This window comes from Strigops habroptila, chromosome 10 (genome assembly GCF_004027225.2).
Source record: "Strigops habroptila isolate Jane chromosome 10, bStrHab1.2.pri, whole genome shotgun sequence".
Classification (NCBI taxonomy): domain Eukaryota; kingdom Metazoa; phylum Chordata; class Aves; order Psittaciformes; family Psittacidae; genus Strigops; species Strigops habroptila.
The window spans coordinates 14,065,555-14,084,173 of record NC_046359.1 but is presented as its reverse complement, the minus strand read 5'-3'; positions in this window follow the sequence as shown (position 1 = coordinate 14,084,173).

Sequence of the window (18,619 nt, the reverse complement as noted above, 5' to 3'; positions counted from 1 at the left end):
AGAAAAAGGGGTTGTGTTAAATCTCCCAAAGGAATTTATTTTTTCATTGCTAGCCTGATCTCTCTGGTCCAGAGAGTCAACATTCTCACAGATAGTAGTTCAGATTATAATCCGAATGATAGATCCCAAGAGAAGTTTACACTCTTTAGTGAAGACATCAAGAGGAAAAGAAAGTTCTCCATTTTATCACCACCTAAACTCACTTTCTGCTCCTCCAGTGGAATTGTTGCATAACAGACAGCTCTGTTAACACTCTATATAACTCTCCATTGGAAAGACATTAAAGACTTTGTACTCAATGTAAAAATGTACAATTCAAGTAGCTACGCTGATTCTTAGATTAATTGAAAAGAATTCATTATCCATATTAAAAAAAAAAAAAAAGAAAAATGCAACCCTCTTCCTTCAGTTCCTTTGCATACAGGATGCTGCAATGTCCAAGGGGTTGCCTGGGTATAGCAAGGGGCAGGATTTTGTCCTAGTGGGTTTCTGCTCTAATTCTAATGCAATGTGAAGAATTCACCCAAAGACCTGCTCAGCGAGGCCCATGGAGGCTTGGCGTGCAGTGTGTCAAGCCCCTGAACCCACCAAATCTCTCAATAAACTGTAACTCATTTGTTCCCCCATCTTCTTGCGTGGGTGCCCAGGACACAGTAGAGCAGGGTTCACTTGGTCACACAGCCCCATCGTGGCTCTAACCTCGGGGTACACCGCACCTTAAAGGGGGCTATTGTCAACGCAGGGAGCCAACCAGGGCTGCACAAAAGCCCTTTACATGATCAGCTTGGGATGGAGACCAGCCAAGAGTCACAAATGCCCTCTGCGTACTACCCCCAGGGTGGCCCGTGCTGCCAACCCCAGGTTTCATGCAGAGCCCAGGCATCCAAAGGGCAACGAAGCAAAGCCGGGCTTCTCCTCATCAGCGTTAAGACTCATGGAGGTGGCAGCTCAGACTGGCTGCAGCTTGGTGTCTGCTAGAACAGGCGCAGGAAGAGTCTGAGTTTGTGCGCCAGTGAGGAGATGGGCCTGAATACAACAGCAATGGCTGGGCTAAAGTCAGTTTGGGAATGAAAAGGAATTAATGCTTGAGCTTCTGTTCTGCGCAGGCACACAAACCCGCGGTTCTTAACAGCCCAGTTACTCCACTGATTTTAGTGGGACTGCTCACATGTTAAAGAAATGAACACCTTTAACCGCTTAGTACTGAATTAAAGGTTTATCCTAATGCTGGTGTAAAGGGAAAGGGCAATGTGGAGCTCTACTGCTTCAGTAACTGCATAGGCAGAATGGAGAGATTGTACCTTGGAAAAGAAACAAGAACAGTCAGGAAAGGGCTTTTCATTCTGAAAAACTCCAGAGATCACAGAGAGAGTAAAATGTCAGATGTGGGCAAAAGCACAGGGTGGGATGCAGAAGAGGGGAAGGAGAGGAAACAAAAATGAGCACAACTGTGGAAATGGGGAGTAGAAAGATGATGTGAAGTTTGAAAGGAAAAGCTGAAGAAACACTCTGCAGTCTTCCCCTCTGGGGGTTGCAGTCAGTGATGTGGGCTTTTTATAAGCCTATGTTAAGATAATTCTTTTTTCTCTCTTGTTTATTCCCCCTTTTAAGATCTATACCATGTTTGCATTTCCCTCCCTCTTCTCCCTTTGCCATGGCTGTTCAAATCTAATTACCAGAGGTTCACTATATTCATTAGCTTCGTTCCCTCAAAACCCTCAGCTGTATGTCATCTGGATCTGATTATGTATGGTGCATTTCATTTTCCCAGCTATTCCCCTACCTGCTTTTAATCAGCATGAGAGTTTTCATTTAAATGTCATTAGACTTTTGAATAAATACGTAAAGAACATTACAAATAAATATAAAAGCTATGTGCAAGTCAGGCACAAGGAAAGCTGCGCCCAAGACCACCCAATGCAGTGTCCTTCTCTGAGGAGTCTATACCAGATATGCCCAGAGGTGTTAATACAGCATGCCCCTTTTGTTAGAAGAGCATTTTGTTAAGCAGCACACTTTTACTAGCCCCTTGAACACTCCTCTGAGGTTGTATATGAGCTGCATATGAAGCTCAAGACTCGCCAATGCATTTTTGTCTTTCATTTCTGGGTGAGTTCAATAACATTTCCACAAGTGATTTGCCTTGTTGCTTGCAAGGCATCTGACCAGGCACACCTGATGGTGTTTCTCAGGTCGTGGCCTTCAGCGCTTTTCCGTGCAAGTGAGGGTTTATGGAGAGAGCATCTAATTAACAGAAATAACTGAGCTATGCTTTTTTTAGTGAAGTTAAGCATTGTTACATGACTATTTTTCCTTCCATGACTTACTTGGCTCTGTTTGCCTCAGTAAAGTTAAGTATTAGCAGAGTTCTCCACAGAGTGAAGGTTTCACGGTAGGAGTCTAATGGACCAGAAGTACAAATAAAACATATACAATCTTTGGGAAGGGTTCCAAAAAGGATTCGGCATCTTTGAGAGAGATTCCTCAGGCAGAATTTTGACAAAGATTCTGTGTCTGTACTTCCTGACCCTTTAAAGAAGCAGCTCACTGTTTCAGTCAGGTTTTATTCTCATAAAATTTTCTCCTTCACCTGTTTCTTCTAGTGCTTTTCTTTCCACAGCATATGTAAAACCTGGTCTTATTTTTCCTAACCCTTTCCATTATATATATAATCTTTTTTCTGCTATACCCATCCTTTTGTCTTCCACAGAGTGCCCAATATCTTCAGTAGCTCCTCTGAACAATTACAGCACACGGTTCCTTTGCCATCAGCCCCAGTTTGAGCCTAATATCTGTTAGCTTAATTTGTACTTCTACTCTGATTCACCCTGGTGTTGACTTTAACTCCTTCTTTTCCCTGAGTAGGATATCTAGTCTTCCATGCCTAAAGACCTCACGGAGGAACACGGCAGATTGGGCTACTCCTATTCATACTGCAGCAGAGCGGAGACAAGGCACATGTTTGAGTGAGTGGTTAAGGAAGCTTGCCTGCTTATTATATTGATGCACACAACACCATGCTTGGCAATTCCCTAGAAAGATGCTGCGTACCACACAGAGCTCATAGCTCTCTCCTTTCCCATGTGGCACTGAGGCTATGCCTATATTTAGAAGCAGATCTAAGTTTAGAGCTTATTTGGGGAACTCATCTGTAAATACACTAAAGTGAACCTAATTAATAGCAGAAAAAAAAAATATCCAAAGAGTGCATTTTAAGCAACACTTACGGAGTATTTTCAATAAGAAATAAAGGTTACATCTGTGCTAATATGGGTTGAAACACCACTTCTGTGACATTGCACTGACTGGATCAAGGAACAGCAATGCACGATCTGAGTTACATATCCAGTGACATTGCTTTGAGTGTCAGCTTATTTCAGTGACATTTCTGAATAAGAAGCCTTCATTGATCAAATTGTTCAGCAAGCGGTCTCGGGTAGCAAACCGATTTTAAAGATTGCAATCTGTTTGAGGACAATACATTATGTAAGATGAATAAAGCATAAGTATGAAGAATGAATGACATGATTTTCTTGTCATTGAATTTGGCCTATTAGCTTTCATCCATCTACACTTCCACTCTCCAACCCCTTTGTGGGGCTGTGCCCTCCCAGAAACATGTATTAGTTTAGATAGGCCAAATTCAAGAAAGCTGTGACTAGTATTACAAACTCCCCTATTGTCTTCAAACTTTTAGTTCTTTCCCCTCTCTGGATTATTGGATCTAGAAGAGTTTCACTTTTTAAAAACTTATTATCTATTCTTTCCATGTCATGAAGTGTGGTCCTATCTGGAATAAAAGAATGATGATTTTGGCTTGGGATTGAGAAACTTCATACCTAGCAGATGCTTAGGTGATTAAAGTCCCCATGAGCACAGTATCCTGAGCTCCTGTATAAATGGTTCAGGAATGCTTCCTTCTTCCCTTTTTCAAGATCTGTAACAGATGCCCTCATCAGTGATCCTTTCATCTTTCATGTCATGACTCCTTATCCAAAGCATCTGTGTGCTGGTTTCCTGACAGTCAAACTCTGTCTCTGTTGGCAGCTGTTTTTCACAGGTAAAAAGCTTCATTGAGTAATGCATAGTCATTATCCTCTGACTTTTACAGATGGACTGATTCCTCCAGGAAGAGCATGGCGGAAATCAGATCAATGACACAATAGTATTTATTCCTGGCTAGCAAGTAGGCTAGGTCTCTCAGAGTCTTTCTCTTTTTCTTTTGGGGAAAGGGGCAACATGTGAGCAAAGCTGGCTTCTACTTGAGGAAATTCAACCCAGCATGTGTTTAAAAGCTTGCTGAATCAGGAATGGGGCAGACGGTTTGCAAAATCCATTATGAGGCTCATGCACAAAGAGAATAGATCCCTCAAGTATCTGTGTGCTGCTGCTTTGTCAAAATGAAAAGAATTGGAAGGAATTAATTATGAGTCTTCAGTCAATGAAATACCAGCCACGTGTTCAGCAATCTTACATCACCACAAAGTCCATGCCTTTAAATATAAAATTGCTTCAGCTGACTGCCATTTTCACTTCTACTTGGTTTGTGTCCAGTTCCACCATACTTCATGATTTCCTCCTTGCAACTGATCTGTCATGGTAGAACCTCACCTAGGTTTGAATCCTGACTTTCTGACAGAAAATTCAGATTCAGATCCAAATCCAGACCCAAACTGGGGTAATTCATGTGTATCTTCAGTGTTTGACATCAAAGCAGAAAGATAATGACTGTCTTGACCCTGCCATGACCTAACACAGGATCAGGAGTGTCAGCAGTCACTGACCATCCAGGCCTGCTTTTAATCTCTATTACACTGATATAGATTGGGAACTAGCCCATGGAGTCAATGAAAACCAGGTCCACACGATTTAGTGAAATATCTTTGATTTTACTACAAGTAAATGACTGAGGAGAAAATCCAGGCCACTGTTTTCAGGGGGTTAAATGATACATGAGAAGGTGGGTTTCTTCAGTTAAGCTCCCCATATCTAGGCTACCTTATTCCTCCACTACTTTCTAGTAAAGATGGGACCAAGGCCTGAGAGGAAAGAAGGAACCTGCAAAATGAAAGCACTCACCTTTGCAGAAATTCATGCAGTGATGGGGAAGCCAAAACATGTGGATTTTCTATGCCATGGGCTGGTACAGCCCACGAGTGGAAATGGAGGGGAAGGAGTTGCTGGCTGTGATTAGACAATTATAGGGGTTTTTGAAACCCTGGGGAGTGACCGTGGGGGTCAGACCTGGAGGCGAAGAGTTTGTCCCAGGTTCCTTGGACTGTCACCTCTGGTTGTATAGATTCAGATGAATTAACAAGGGGGCTTTTGTGGAGGAAAGCCAGCAAAACGTTTTGCAAGGAAAGCTGAAACTGAAGCTGAAGCCTTTTCCTTGTAATGAGAAGCTATAATTCAAAGCAAGGTTTCCACGGCACAGATATGTGTGTGTGCTCATGAAGAGTTGCTGCAGTAAAGAGGAAAATGGGAACACAAAAGAATGCTTTTCCTCGCTTTCATGAAGCTAATGGCCCTTTACTCTCCATGGAGCACTGGAGGATACCACCATTAACTTTTTATTTGCAATTTGTATGCACCTTGCCACACTTGCTTTTTTTATAGTAGCAATCTCAGTGCAATATCTAGGGTGGGAGGAAAAGCAGCATGTAGAGACAGGGTCCCTGTGGTGGGAAATGACGAACTGCCTGTCTGATCTGCTAAGCTACACCCTGCTAAGCTGCAGAAGTCATGTGCCATGGTCAGGTAGCTCGGCCACAGGACGAGTGTTAGTAATGTCCACTTTTGATGGAGCACTCGGTGAGTTGAGCATTCAGTCCCTTTTAGAAGTGCCCTTGTAGCCGGAAGCCGAGCAGCTTATCTTGGTGGTAGCGTGACGAGCACCCCTTTTATTTGAACTGCTTCTTTTAGAGAAGCTGGCGTGGATGGCACAGAGGGGGAAGGAAAACAAAATGTAGGCAAAAAAGGAGGCAGCGTATCCTGTTCCTTCCTCAAAGAAGGAAAACTATAAAAGGAGCGTAAGTATATGACATTTCAGTGTGTGCAAAAAACATATGGTTCTGGCTAATATAACTGAGGCTTTGCAATGAGTGATAAGACATTATTATCAAGTATCACACATACATATGTGTGTATGTACATGTATATGTGTGTGGGATGGCAGAGAGTGTCAAACAGAAGTCACACTGTCTCCTCAGGCAGTGGCAGGTTTTCTTTTCTCTTCTTTGGTGGTAAATCTCAACACAGAGGCCACACTTCTGACTGATCCACTTTTAGAAGTCAGTAACAGCTGTGGGATAGCTTAATTGAGGATTGGGGGTCGTGCAGCAGAATTGCTCCCTGTTGTTTTTGGAAGTAAGAAAAAGCTCTTCCAAGTTGTGGTGTGAGAAGGCTATGTTCAGCCCAGACCTGACTGGGGAACTCCAGCCCTTATTAAACTCAGCCATAGGGGGGATTGCTGTTTTCCGTGATGTCTCTTGTTAGTAGGGTTGTTGATGATGGTAATAGCTGGAAAATCAATTACCGCCAATGTAGCAGTAGGGAAACACGGAGAAACTGTTCCAAATGCAGTGCTGAAAGCAGCCCTTGGGTTCAAGACAGTGGTGCAGGAGGGATGAGCCTACTGGTGAAACACAGTGGTTGAATGTGGGAGAGCTGAGTCCTCATCCCAGCTGTACCACAGGTTCCCAGTGGGAGTTCATCTGCCAGCAGCCACAGATTTCCTTTTCTGTGACCCTGGGCAGGTCACACATGCCCACCTGGCAACGGTAATTAACTGGGGTCTGGAGGACACCCTGAGATGCTTAATTAAAAGGCAGTGCTGAACTTTGGGTCCAAGTTGACCTGTTCCGGCAGCCAAGGTGAAAATCAAAACACAGGGAAGATCGTACTGGTCACAGAAAAATACCTTTTTCTTGGTGGATCAAAAAAAGTAAAAAAAAAAAATAATTGTATTTTGCTTGAACAAAATATTCCATATTGGGTCTCCGGCCATAAAAAAAAAAAAAAACAAACCACCAGGAAGAAAAAAAGGCATCCCGTGCTCTCTTTTGATCAGAAAGCCTTGACTTCTGACATGGTAAGGAGTTATTCCATGATTTTCACAGACACCTGGAAGTATGATAGAGACAGGAACAGATTTAAATTTTCCTGTGTCTTCGGTGTTTCCACCAAAAGGCTTGCCAGACATCATCTCCTGACTTTCCTCTGGTGTTCTCTTCAAGTGTCTCACATATCTCCCTCTTTGAGCTAGAGCTATTTATAGCACAGCAGCAGGCAGGGAGGAGAATATATATATAAGGCTACAGCTTCACTAGCATTCGTCACTGAACCAATGTCCCATGTCTGTTGTGGGGACAGTGTGGCCATACGCAGAAAAAATTAATTTTATACGATATATCTTGACTCTTTCCTCCCTAAAACAGCCTCATCGATTTTAATGCTAAATGAATACATAATAACAAGACACTTAAGGTGTTAATGGAGCATTAATTATTGCTGAGGTTTCCGTGGAAGGAGGGCATGTGACATCCACATTAATACCGAATGACTTTCTTTATGACTAGCATAATTACAGAGAATATTAAATGAAGCAAAAAGTGATGGGGCTCTTAGCAGTAGTTGTCAGCAATTGTTCATACAGAACCTGATTTCCGATACCGTATTTACCTAAATTGGCTAGGAAAAGCACACAAGGCATGTAAAGCACAATGAATCACTCCAGTTTACATCTCTAGCTTGAGAAACTGCTTCCTCATTGCCCACAGGAGAATAATACGCATGGCCATTTGGGCCTGCTTTAAACCCGAGACTGTGGCAAAACCTGTCAGAAAAACAGAGGGCTGCTTTCCATTTCTGTTTGGAAAGTTGTTTGGTTTGGTTTTTTTTTTCCTAATCAAGAGTAACAGTAAGCATGATTTTATGAATAAGAGCGAGGAGGAGAACTTAATTTCACCCACCCGTTTGCACATTGCTGGGAAGCCAGAGTTTTACAGCCATGGAGGGCTCTGGGTGAGCAGCTGATAAATTTTGGTTTTTGCTTATATTTGTGCAGAAGAAGCTGTAGGAAAGTGAGGACAGGGACATGTGAAGGGCCAAGTCCTGTTGCTTGAAGTACTTGGGAGATATTGGGAATGACACACTTTTGTCTGAGGAAGGAGTATGGCCCCGAAGACAGCTCCAGCATCCACCAGAGCTGATGGAAAGAGTATTCCTGTGTTTACCCTCGAAGCTGGAAAGGGATTTAGTCCCTAGGAAAACACACACAGTGCTGACCCCTGCATGAGATATCTGTAGGGCTGGGGCTCCCTTGTCCTCACTCCCTCCTGAAAGAGGGCTGGTAGTCAAAGGGGTTCCAAGTCAGGAGAGCCCAGAGTGCAGAAATGCCTGAGTAAGGTTGCAGCTCTGGGGCTCTGAATTGGATGAAAATGGGAGACTGGGGGGCAAGAGGGGCTCTGGTGGCCATGCTGAGGTCCTGGGGTGTTTTCCAGGGTGTGCCCTATTGTACAGCCCCTCAGCACCATGCTGGGTTTAATTATCTGAAGCAAAGAATTGACCTGGGAGCATGAAAGCAGGAATTGACTTGAGAGCATGAAAGCAGAATAAAGAGGCTTACTGCTACCTGTGAGAAAATATCCTCACTTGCGAACTTTGAGCTCACTTGAAACTGAAACTCGAGCCTGGATTTCAGCATCAGGATTGACTGCTGACTGTTCCCAGTGAATATCCTTTGATGTGCTGCTGTGCAGAGCTCCCTGGTTTTTCTGCATGGCTGATCTCCTAACTCACACAGCATTACTTCAGTGCATGACTGACTGCCTCAGAAACTGGCCTCCCTCTGCCCAAAGTGACTTGAGCTAACTTGCCAACATGGTTTAATTTTTGGATTAAACAAGTTCTGGATATGCCTGAAATGTTCCCACATGTAGAAATCCCTCTGTAAAAGGGCATGTGAAAGGTGAGAAAGACGTGGGGGAAACCTGTATTTCATTCACACTTTCTTCTCTAATTAGAAATGCGAATTGGTTGCTGTGTCCCTTTATTCAATTTCTATAGGCTCTTTGGATGCCCTATTGTATCTGTGTGCCTGTTAATTTCCTCAACAGACTAATTCAACTTGCTCTGCTGACATGTAGTTAATTATGTTTCAGTTAACTCATTTTCCTGGACGATGCTCAATTGCTGTCTGTAAATGAAATCGCTGCCTGGCTAATCAAAAGTTTCTGAGCACGAGCTCTTCTACATGTGCACCCACATGCTGGCTTGGCACTCTGCTCAAGATCCTGGCTGGAGCTTTGGAAGATGGATATGTGCAAGCGAAATGTAAGGAGAAAGTAAGTAAATGAACCCAGAACCTTCTGAAGCTCCAAAATCTTTCTGCAATTAAATTAATTAAGTGTCTGTGCTTGGGAGCATTTGATTAGAAATGGTTAGCCTATGGCAGCTAAATGGGTTATTACAGGAGACAGATACATTTGCACAAGATGCCATCAGCAAATATGTTCTCTCTGCACATGTCCTTCCTTTAGCTGCCTGTTTGGTCAAAGCCAGCCCAAATAAGTGCCTGCCTCTCACAGAAATGCCCCCCTTTTTCCTTGAGTGTACCTAGTCAAATTGTTGAGGATGTTAAGTGTCCTGGGCTTTTTACACTGGCTATGTACAAGGTAAGTTTTTAGTATCACAGCTGCCTCTTCTCCATCGGCCCACAGAACCAAGCTGTTTCCAAAGGAGGCCACAGTAGGATGAACACCAGTTAATTTAATGTGAACTCACATGGAAAGAAAGTTTAGAATTAATCAAACTGTGAGAAATGAATGCTAACTGGCCACGTTCATGGAAATACGGGGCCAGGCTTTGGCTTAAATCAACTTGATTGGTAGCTACGGAGCTACATCCAGGATAAATTTGTTTCTGGTGTTACAATAAGCATGCAGTTCCTCTTTGGACTATGTGACCAGACTGCAGCGCACTGCTGGCGGTGGAAGGATGCTTCAGGTGACATTTCAGAGCCCTCTGTCCCAGCCTTCAGAAGCATGGCAATCCCCCAGGGAATGTTCTCCTGCTATCAGGAAATGGATTTCATGAATAAAGCGGGGCAAGCTCTGTAAGCCATACCTGCCAGGAACATCTGAGGTGAGGTGCCTGAGAGTCACACAGCTTACGTGGAGAACCGCTAATAAAAATAAACTCGCATGCAGAATTCCAGAGTTACTTCACAATATCCCACATACTTCCCTTCATTTGCTTGTCTGGGACACACATAAAGCAGACACGGAAATTTTCTGTTTCAGGAATCTTGGGCCTTTGTTTTTAATAGGGGAGTCCAAGTAGACACCCGATTCCTCCTAAAACTCACTGGCATTTGGGCATTTAGCTCCATTCTCTTCATGTTCATTTTTGGTAACTGAACTATATTTCAGCTTACAGAAGGGGCATAGTTATGGGATCTTTTCTTTTTTCTTCCTGCTCAAAACCACGTACTTTTTCCTAGTTAAGTCTAGCATGAAAGTCAGTTCCATCTAAAGGTAATCTTAAGTGGCTAAGCATCTAAACTGAAGTGGAAAAAGTACTTTTTCCATGTTTTAAGAATGATTTTTCTCTATCTTAAAGAGGGGGAAAAAACATCATTAGGGCTGGATTTCTTCAACACCACTTCACTGTTGAGTATGTCGGAGTGAAGTGAATGGTGTTTTAAGTTGTCAGAGATCTCTGGAAATCATAAGCACGTTCTTCCTGATTTGCAGTAAGTAATATCCATCTAAGCCTTGCTGTACTGGTTACGCACAAATCCCAAAACTATTGGCAGAAATAGTGGGTGGAAGGTATACAAGGAAAGAGGATAAAATATAACTTCTTGGTCCCTACTCTGCAATACTTCTAACAGTGTTTTACAGATTGCTTGGATATTTTGTGGTGCTTCTTGGGATCTTATGTCTGGGGATCCTTTCCATGCAGACATTACTGAGAACACAGATCTGGCTCATATCTGCATCTGTAACATCATAACATTGTCTTGATCAGAACTAGATCTTCCCCTAAAGATATGTCAAGATCCAATCTTCAATTACTAGTATTTCAGTAGTGCTGATTTAGGCTTGCTAGTCAATCTGTTGAGGTCGCCACCACCCATGAGTTACCTTCTGGTTTTGATATAGTTTTGCCCAAAGATGTTACACTGTTTTAAGCTTCTTTGTCTTTGGATTTTGTACACTGGTTCTGTCACCTGTACATGTTCTTCCACTGCTTTCAGCATCCTAGTTCAGGGTTCCCTTACTGATCCCCAGTAAGCTACTAGGGATTGGCAGCATTTATCTGTTGAGAATGGTGGCAAAGGAAGGAATGAACAGGAGGAATGAACAGATCTGGACGAAGTACTTGCACCATGTTGAAATCTCTGGCAAATATTCCACTGATCTCAGCAGGCACGAATCAATTTTTCTTTCAAGACTTCAACATCTTATTGACATAACAGTTCCAAACACAGATTTTTGGAAGAAAAGAGTAGTGAAGATAAGAGATATAAATAAAAACTATGGATAAAACACTATGTACTTAACAGTGAAATGCAGCAGGATGGATTTTTCAGTAAATGAATGCATTAGCTCATGCTTTACAGCATCTGTGCAAGCAAAGTCCTGCTGTATGTAAATTGGATGCCTAACAACTTGTGTGGCTAAGCAAATAAGCCATATGTATGCTTACCTTGTGAATTTGTAATTCATTCATGCTCCTGGGTAAAACTGAGTCCTTCATGAAACCCAGCACCTGTATAAGTCTCCTCCTTGTCCTGAAAAATCTGAATGGTAGAATAATTCAGACATCTGAAATTCTATATGTAATTAATATTAAATGAAATGTAAGATACAAGTTGTAGTCAAGAAATTAGCTAGGAATTAACACTCATTGACAGCCATCTGAAGACTGGAGGGAGGCAAATGTGACTGTAATCACATGTAAAAGGGATGAGGACTGGGGAGGAATCTAAGAAATCACAAGTCTGACATCTGTGCCAGGCAAATTAGCTCAGACTGTGATTTTAGGATAGAGTTAGTGGACGCCTGGACAAAAACAGGCAAGTGATGAAGAGTCAACTTGGAAATTCTGCCTAACAAACCTCCACGGGTGTTTTGGTGATATCAGCTACTATGTGATGTTGATGACACTGTCCCCTTGGTTGTCCAATAGTCCTTTCATAAAAGTTTTTATGGAAACAAAGTAACCAGAGGACAAAGAGGTACTGTCTTAATCCACGCAAGTAGTTGGCTAAATGATAGAAAACTACACATGGAAGTAAATGGTCATTTTCCTCAGTGGAGCGAAGTCATCACAGGTCTCTTGCTTATGCTAGTAATATCTGCCAGGTCTGGATTGTTCGACATGCTCATAAATGATCTGGAGAGGGAAGGGAGCTGTGAGTTAGTATTTGCTGGCGACACAGAGTTTTTCAAGGTATTGAAATGAAGGCACAGTGTTACGAATTGCAAGAGGACTTAATGAGACCAGTAATAAAAAACCAAATCAAATTTTTGTAGATAAACGATCTAGATTGTAAATGAAATTGATTACATCATTGTGTGAAGTGGTGCTTATGGGGGTGGGGAGAACTCCCATTTTGTGTGTATGGTGATGGGCTCTGAGCAGACAGGTCCATGGAAAGAGCAGCTCCATTCACAGCGACAGTCTAAAGCCCATTAAATATTGAGACTTACGGGGAAAAGAAGAGAACACAAAACAGGAACCCCAGGGCTGCTGCCAGGGTAGGGGTCCCAGTTCTCCCCTGTGCAGCTCTGGGCCCCTCTCTGAAAACAGCTTTGGAGGATGGTAACAAGCACAACCAAAGGTATTCATATGAGGAATGACCAAGTTGGATAGTACTACTAAGCCTCAAAAACATAGCTTAAGAAGATGTAGGAGAGATTTAGAAAGTTGTGACTGCCATCGGGGACCCAGCCAGGAATCAACAACTCACTGCCTCTTATGCTGGAAGTCCTAGAGCCATACAAGCACTGTTAAGTGGAGCCAGCGAGACAAAGGCAACATAGCTGCTCACTTCTCTTTGTCTACTGCTAATTCACATGCAAATATATTGGCTGTCGAGATTCAGTTGTTCAAGGGGATTCTGACAGTTTTACTGTCTGGGTTAAAATACAGCTGTAGGGTCTAGCTTTGGGCTTGCCTGTGACAGCAAGGCAGAGCTTGCAGGGCTGCCACAGCTCCATCCTGCCTGGAGAATGGAAACAGGAGTGCTTCTTGTTAACAGCCAGCTGAAATGACTTCCCAGTGGCAAATGAAGGACCAGACTCAAGTGAGATGCTCAGACACCATTAGCTCCTGTCATAGTGGTGCCAAAAGAAAAAAATGGAAGGAATGTGTTTTTCTATGCCAATTGAACCATCTCCAACAACCATTAAAATGCTTTAATCATTTAATTATTACAATCTTTTTACCGCAGAGCAGAATTATGTACAGTTTACAAGGCAAAGCTTTATTTTTAATCTTCACAAGTTTGAATTTCACAAATGGAAAGCAACTCTAAGTCTTCTTAGTGTTGAATGCTGAACAAGTGATTTTACCATAGTGATTTTACTCTTGAGTTACAGGTATGCCATCCATTTTCAGTGGATTCTAATGTAGTTTTCCTACTTTTGAGGGAAAACAATTATACAGATTTTGGCAACTTGCCTGAATAATCTAGTTAAGCAAAAGTGAGAGGTAGATCTCAACTGCCTGATCTGCAGGTCCATTTATTGTGGTGACTGCTGAGCTTGCACATGGTTCCGGAATGACAACCCTCTTATTTAGAGCAGGACCATATCTTATGAATGGAGGGCTACATCTTCTGGACTCTCATGCCCACATTCATCATCCATGAAGAGAAATTGAACTGTGCAAGCAGCAGAGGACCAGCTGAGCAGCACACACAGCCAGGCTCATGTTGCCAAGGGTGGATGGCAGCTTGGGCTGGCGATGTAGCAGCTCAAATGCTAGCAGCAGCCTCCCACCGAGGCTGCCAGCAACACTCCAGTGCTCGTGGCTGTGAGCATCCCCTCTCTGATGACTTTAGCGGGGGGGGGGGGGTAGCAGCTCTGTGCCTCCTTCTGCAGCTGCTGAAGCCGTGCTGACTGCTGTGCTCCAAAGGATGCTCGTGCCAGAGCTGCCACTCGCCTGGGTGTTCGATGGATTTGCTTTTTGTTCTCTTTTTTTTTTGCCCATGCATAAATCTCGTCAGCTTCAACCTAATTGCATCCTTTTCCGACAGACTGTCTCAGGAGCAATGCAAATGAGCTTTGAAATGTGGAGATCTGGTTTATATTTGTCACTTAATTGGCTGAGTGGCACAGACATCTAGAGCTGGCACCTGGCTCCTTGCGTTAAGATCCACCTTTGATTTCAGACCTGATGCCACTTGTAGAAGATGGTCTTCTGATGAAGGACGAGGATGCGCTTTTCAGGCTATATCTTGCTCTAGGTGACAGTGACCTAAATTCCTTGGACTGGGTCCCTTTTAAACTGCAAGCACTGACCACAGAGTTTGTGCCCCAATGCAAGGCAGCATGGATCTGCTCCCTTCTAGCTGAGCTCTCCCAGTCTTTACCCAGTGAAGCTCCAGCCTTCTTGTCCATCTGTCTGTCCATGTTGTGCGACCATATGCATCCACGGTGTACATGCAGATTTGAGATTTGACTCTGGGGTGCTCCCTGAGAGCTGCTCCCTGAAATTTAACTCTGGGATGCTTATAAACATGAACAGAGCAGGGAGAAGAAGCAGCTTCCGTAGCAGATTGCCTTACACTGCAGACAGATGTTGGAAATAACAGGACCTTTATTTCTTTTTGACTTCTTTTGTTTAAAAAATTCCCTCACACTTAAACATTAGGCTCTGAAATTCGGCCTATATTTCTTTTGCACTTCATTTCATCCCCTTGTCCAAATTTCTTTATTCAAATCCATGTCAGCTTCACCAAACTCCCGGCAACACACAGATGAAGTTAGTCAAGTACAGAGCTGACTCTCATGCCAAATGTCTGAAATCAGCTCTGTTTTCTTTCCCACACACTTCTGTCTTTTTCACTCTTTTATTTTCTTTTTTCAAACAACAAGATGGCAATCAGATAAACAGCAACACATTTTCTGAGAAACTCTGATGAAGACCATCACAATAAATATCAGCCTATTGGGCTGTGTAAGATCTGGCTTCCCTTCAGATAAGCCTTCCTGCTCCTTCTGCCTCTGCCAGGGACTCCTATGTCAGCAGATGAAATTAACTATCTGGGTACCTAGCAAACTGCAGTACTACAAGCAATACATGCTTGCACTACAACAACAGCCCTAGTCCTAGCTTATCCCAGTGCAGAACACAGCAGAGACACATTGGAAATGTTTGACGTCTTCTGCTGACACAAATGTCATGGTATCTCCATGCTGCATGCAGGTACATTAGAAAGGCTGATTTATCTGTGCTACGGTAGGAATCTGGGGTGGGCGACTTCAAGGCTGGAAGCATCTTCCAGCGTAGATGTGCACATCATAAACTCACTGAGCTGTTCACTGGCTCTCTGGTTAAATGACCCAATCACTGAAGAAACTGTTAAGATGTATTGATTCAATTCAGCTCTGAGGCTTTGTCCTAGGTGGTTCATCGTCCTTCCCATGGAGGCGACAGCTAAGGGTTGTTGTGACAGAGCAGAAAGATCCGGCAGTCAGATGCATGTATGTATGTGGGATCAAGAGCTTAAATCTCCACGAAACCTGGAGAAAGGATAAAACTGGCATCTTGCATCTGTTGCTAGGGAGCTGGGACCATCAGGCAGGAACCACAACAGTCTGTGCACTGGAGAAGGCATTGGAAGGAATTCGCTTTCATGAAGAATTTGCTATTATTTAAAAATACATTGAGGACTATTAAATGCAAAGACAAGTCTTGTCTGGGGAAATTGAACCACAAAGGCACAGGGAGGAGGGGAGAGTGTGCTCAGGGGAAGTATCACCATGTTTGCCTTGTTCTCCTACGCTTTCTGGGCTCCTGCTTGGTCACGTAAGTCCTTATCCTTGTTTTGCAGGTGAGGAAATATAGCTAGCTAGTGTTAAGGCTGGAAACCACCCCACAGCTGGATTTGGAGCTGTGTGGGTCAGCCAGTTTCAGGGAACAGTTTGCACTTTCACATGGAAGAAACAGAATATTACTAGCTCCTACAGTGCTGCAGACTGGGTTAAACTCTCCACTGGTAGTGGTATCTGCTCACTTCTGCCCAGAGCAGTACACTGATCTCTGCTCTTGGCAGGCGGCTCTGTCTAATGCCTTGGTTTGTTTATCTCTATTGAGACAAAGTTATCCTGGCTCTATCTCCACCAGAATGAGCTGAATAACACCAGGGATGAATGTGGGTCTTGCAGATTTTCACGCTGTTGCCTTTGGCAGCACTGCAGTATGCAAACATGGCTGAGAGTCAGTACGGAGAGTTCTTCATATATTGTTTCTTGTAGAGGATAAATATGTGTTGTGGAGATCTCTGTTTTTCCTATATCCAAGCTCATATTTTTGCATAGCATGTAATTAACAAAATGTCCTGATTAATCAGAAAGGGGAATTTTTAAAATCAGCCTTCTAATTCTGCACTTCTACTGCTTATTAATAAACCAATACATGCTGCCCCAGGGTATTTCCCATGGACTAACCACTGCATGAGTTATTTTGCTTCAGGCTGTTAACCTGAGCTATTACTAAAACCCTGGAAAAGACTTATGTACATTAGTCCTTTAATGATGTCAAAAAGTTGCACAGAATATCTTTCTCATATTTTCCCGGATCACTTTTCCAGAAGCACAAGGCTGATCAGCTTCTCTTGATAAGGAAATGTTCTCTAATGCTGTGGTGTCTGGGTTTGGTGCCTGAATGGAGACTTTCAGGGGCTCATTTCTATTGAAGCTGATCATTTGCAGTGCTCAGTATTGAGCTGTGGCATCCCGTTTTGCATCCTGTTTCTGTCTATGCTAAGTGCCTCATTTGGGGCTGGAGACTATGCCTGGGAAAGAGACTTTGAAACGTCGGCATTGCGGTGCTGGGGATGATGACATCTAAGGTCCTCCTTGGATCAGTTCCCAGGAAACTACCCACATAAATTTGTGTTGGTCTGCCCTGTAACATGAAACAACATCTCCTCCCTTTGCAGTTCCTGTACATTACTGTGCTGTGTTAGTTACCCCAGGCACACTGAAAAAAAGAAAGAAATGCAAGTCTGCCTTTGCCTCTAATAACCATCATGTCAGTTTTATTTGTTGCACAAAGGAGAGGCTATAATAAACATAAAACAAAGAAATGGGGAAATATTCATTACAGAGTGCTTTTGCTTGTATCTTGTACTAATAAACACAGTTGTCCATTTGGAAAGATGCCTTCAATCTGTTGATTTATTAGATATTAGCAGTGCTGTGAACGCCGGCTTCTCTGCTTTTATAAGACAAGCAGCGGCAAGAGGGCTGCCTCACAGGAGAGCTACGTAAAATTAGTTTGGCTTCCTTTGCAAACACTCTTTTATGTCCGTCAGCAAGGAGATAATTCTGAGCAATTGAGTGAGCTTGTTGTTTCAGCCTTTCTATTTGCTTCTGCCAGGCCAAATCCTGGTCCTGCTTGAACTGGTGGGAATCATCTTGCTGACTTCAGCAGCCTCAGAGCATGGCCAAAAGCCTTCAGGTGATTAGTTGTGGTGGGTTCCTGCTGATCTCATGGTCACTGCAGACAAAATGTATCCATAAATCCAGACTTGCTGCAGCAGTGCCCAGGCAAGCTCCAGGGAAGTTCCACAACCTGCTTCTGCCCTGTCAGTGCAACCCTGTCAGTGCAACCGGGCAAAACCCAGCTGGCTGCAGTTGTGTTCTCCATATGATAACACCCAGACCCAAGGGTTTGCTCATCAGCACTTGGAAAATCTCAATGTTTTCAATTTTACTGATTGGTTTTTAAGAGTAATCAGATTTTACTCTTGAAAGGAGATAATGAGGCAGCTCTGGCAACCACTCCCTGGCTACATCATCACCAGGGTGTGAGGAACAAGGCAGGGCTGCTTGCTGAGGGCTGCTGTGCACCCCCAAGTGTCTGTTCCCTTCACTGGACAGCTCAGAGACCCCTTTTCTTGAAGAAGACAGAGACCTGTCTTCAGTTACGGCACTATTCAAAGTTCCCTCTTCCCCACAGCTCTTGGCCAGCTTTCTTGGGCTGCTTTCTATGTGCTTTTAAACCTCTTTGCTCCAGAGGATGTGAGAACATGGTGTACACTGGTGGTGTGGGGTGTAAGCAGCAGCATTCCAGGAAATCCAGTTGCCCAGTGAGGACAGAGGCTGCTCAAGGTGATGCTTTCAAACTGTAGTAGCTCATATCAGGAAGGACCATGCATTTTTGCTACTTTTTATGATTCTATTATAAATCTGAGTAAAATTGCTGGTTTTCCATAAGACCTTGCTCTAGATGTTATGTCATCGCTTTACGGTGCTCACAGTCACAGTTCGCAGCTGTGGAGAAAAGCAAAGATACAGTGTCTCGTGAAACTGCAGAAGCCAATTGACAAGAAGTCTGATAAAGATGGTTGCATGAACAAACACATGCACAAGTATAT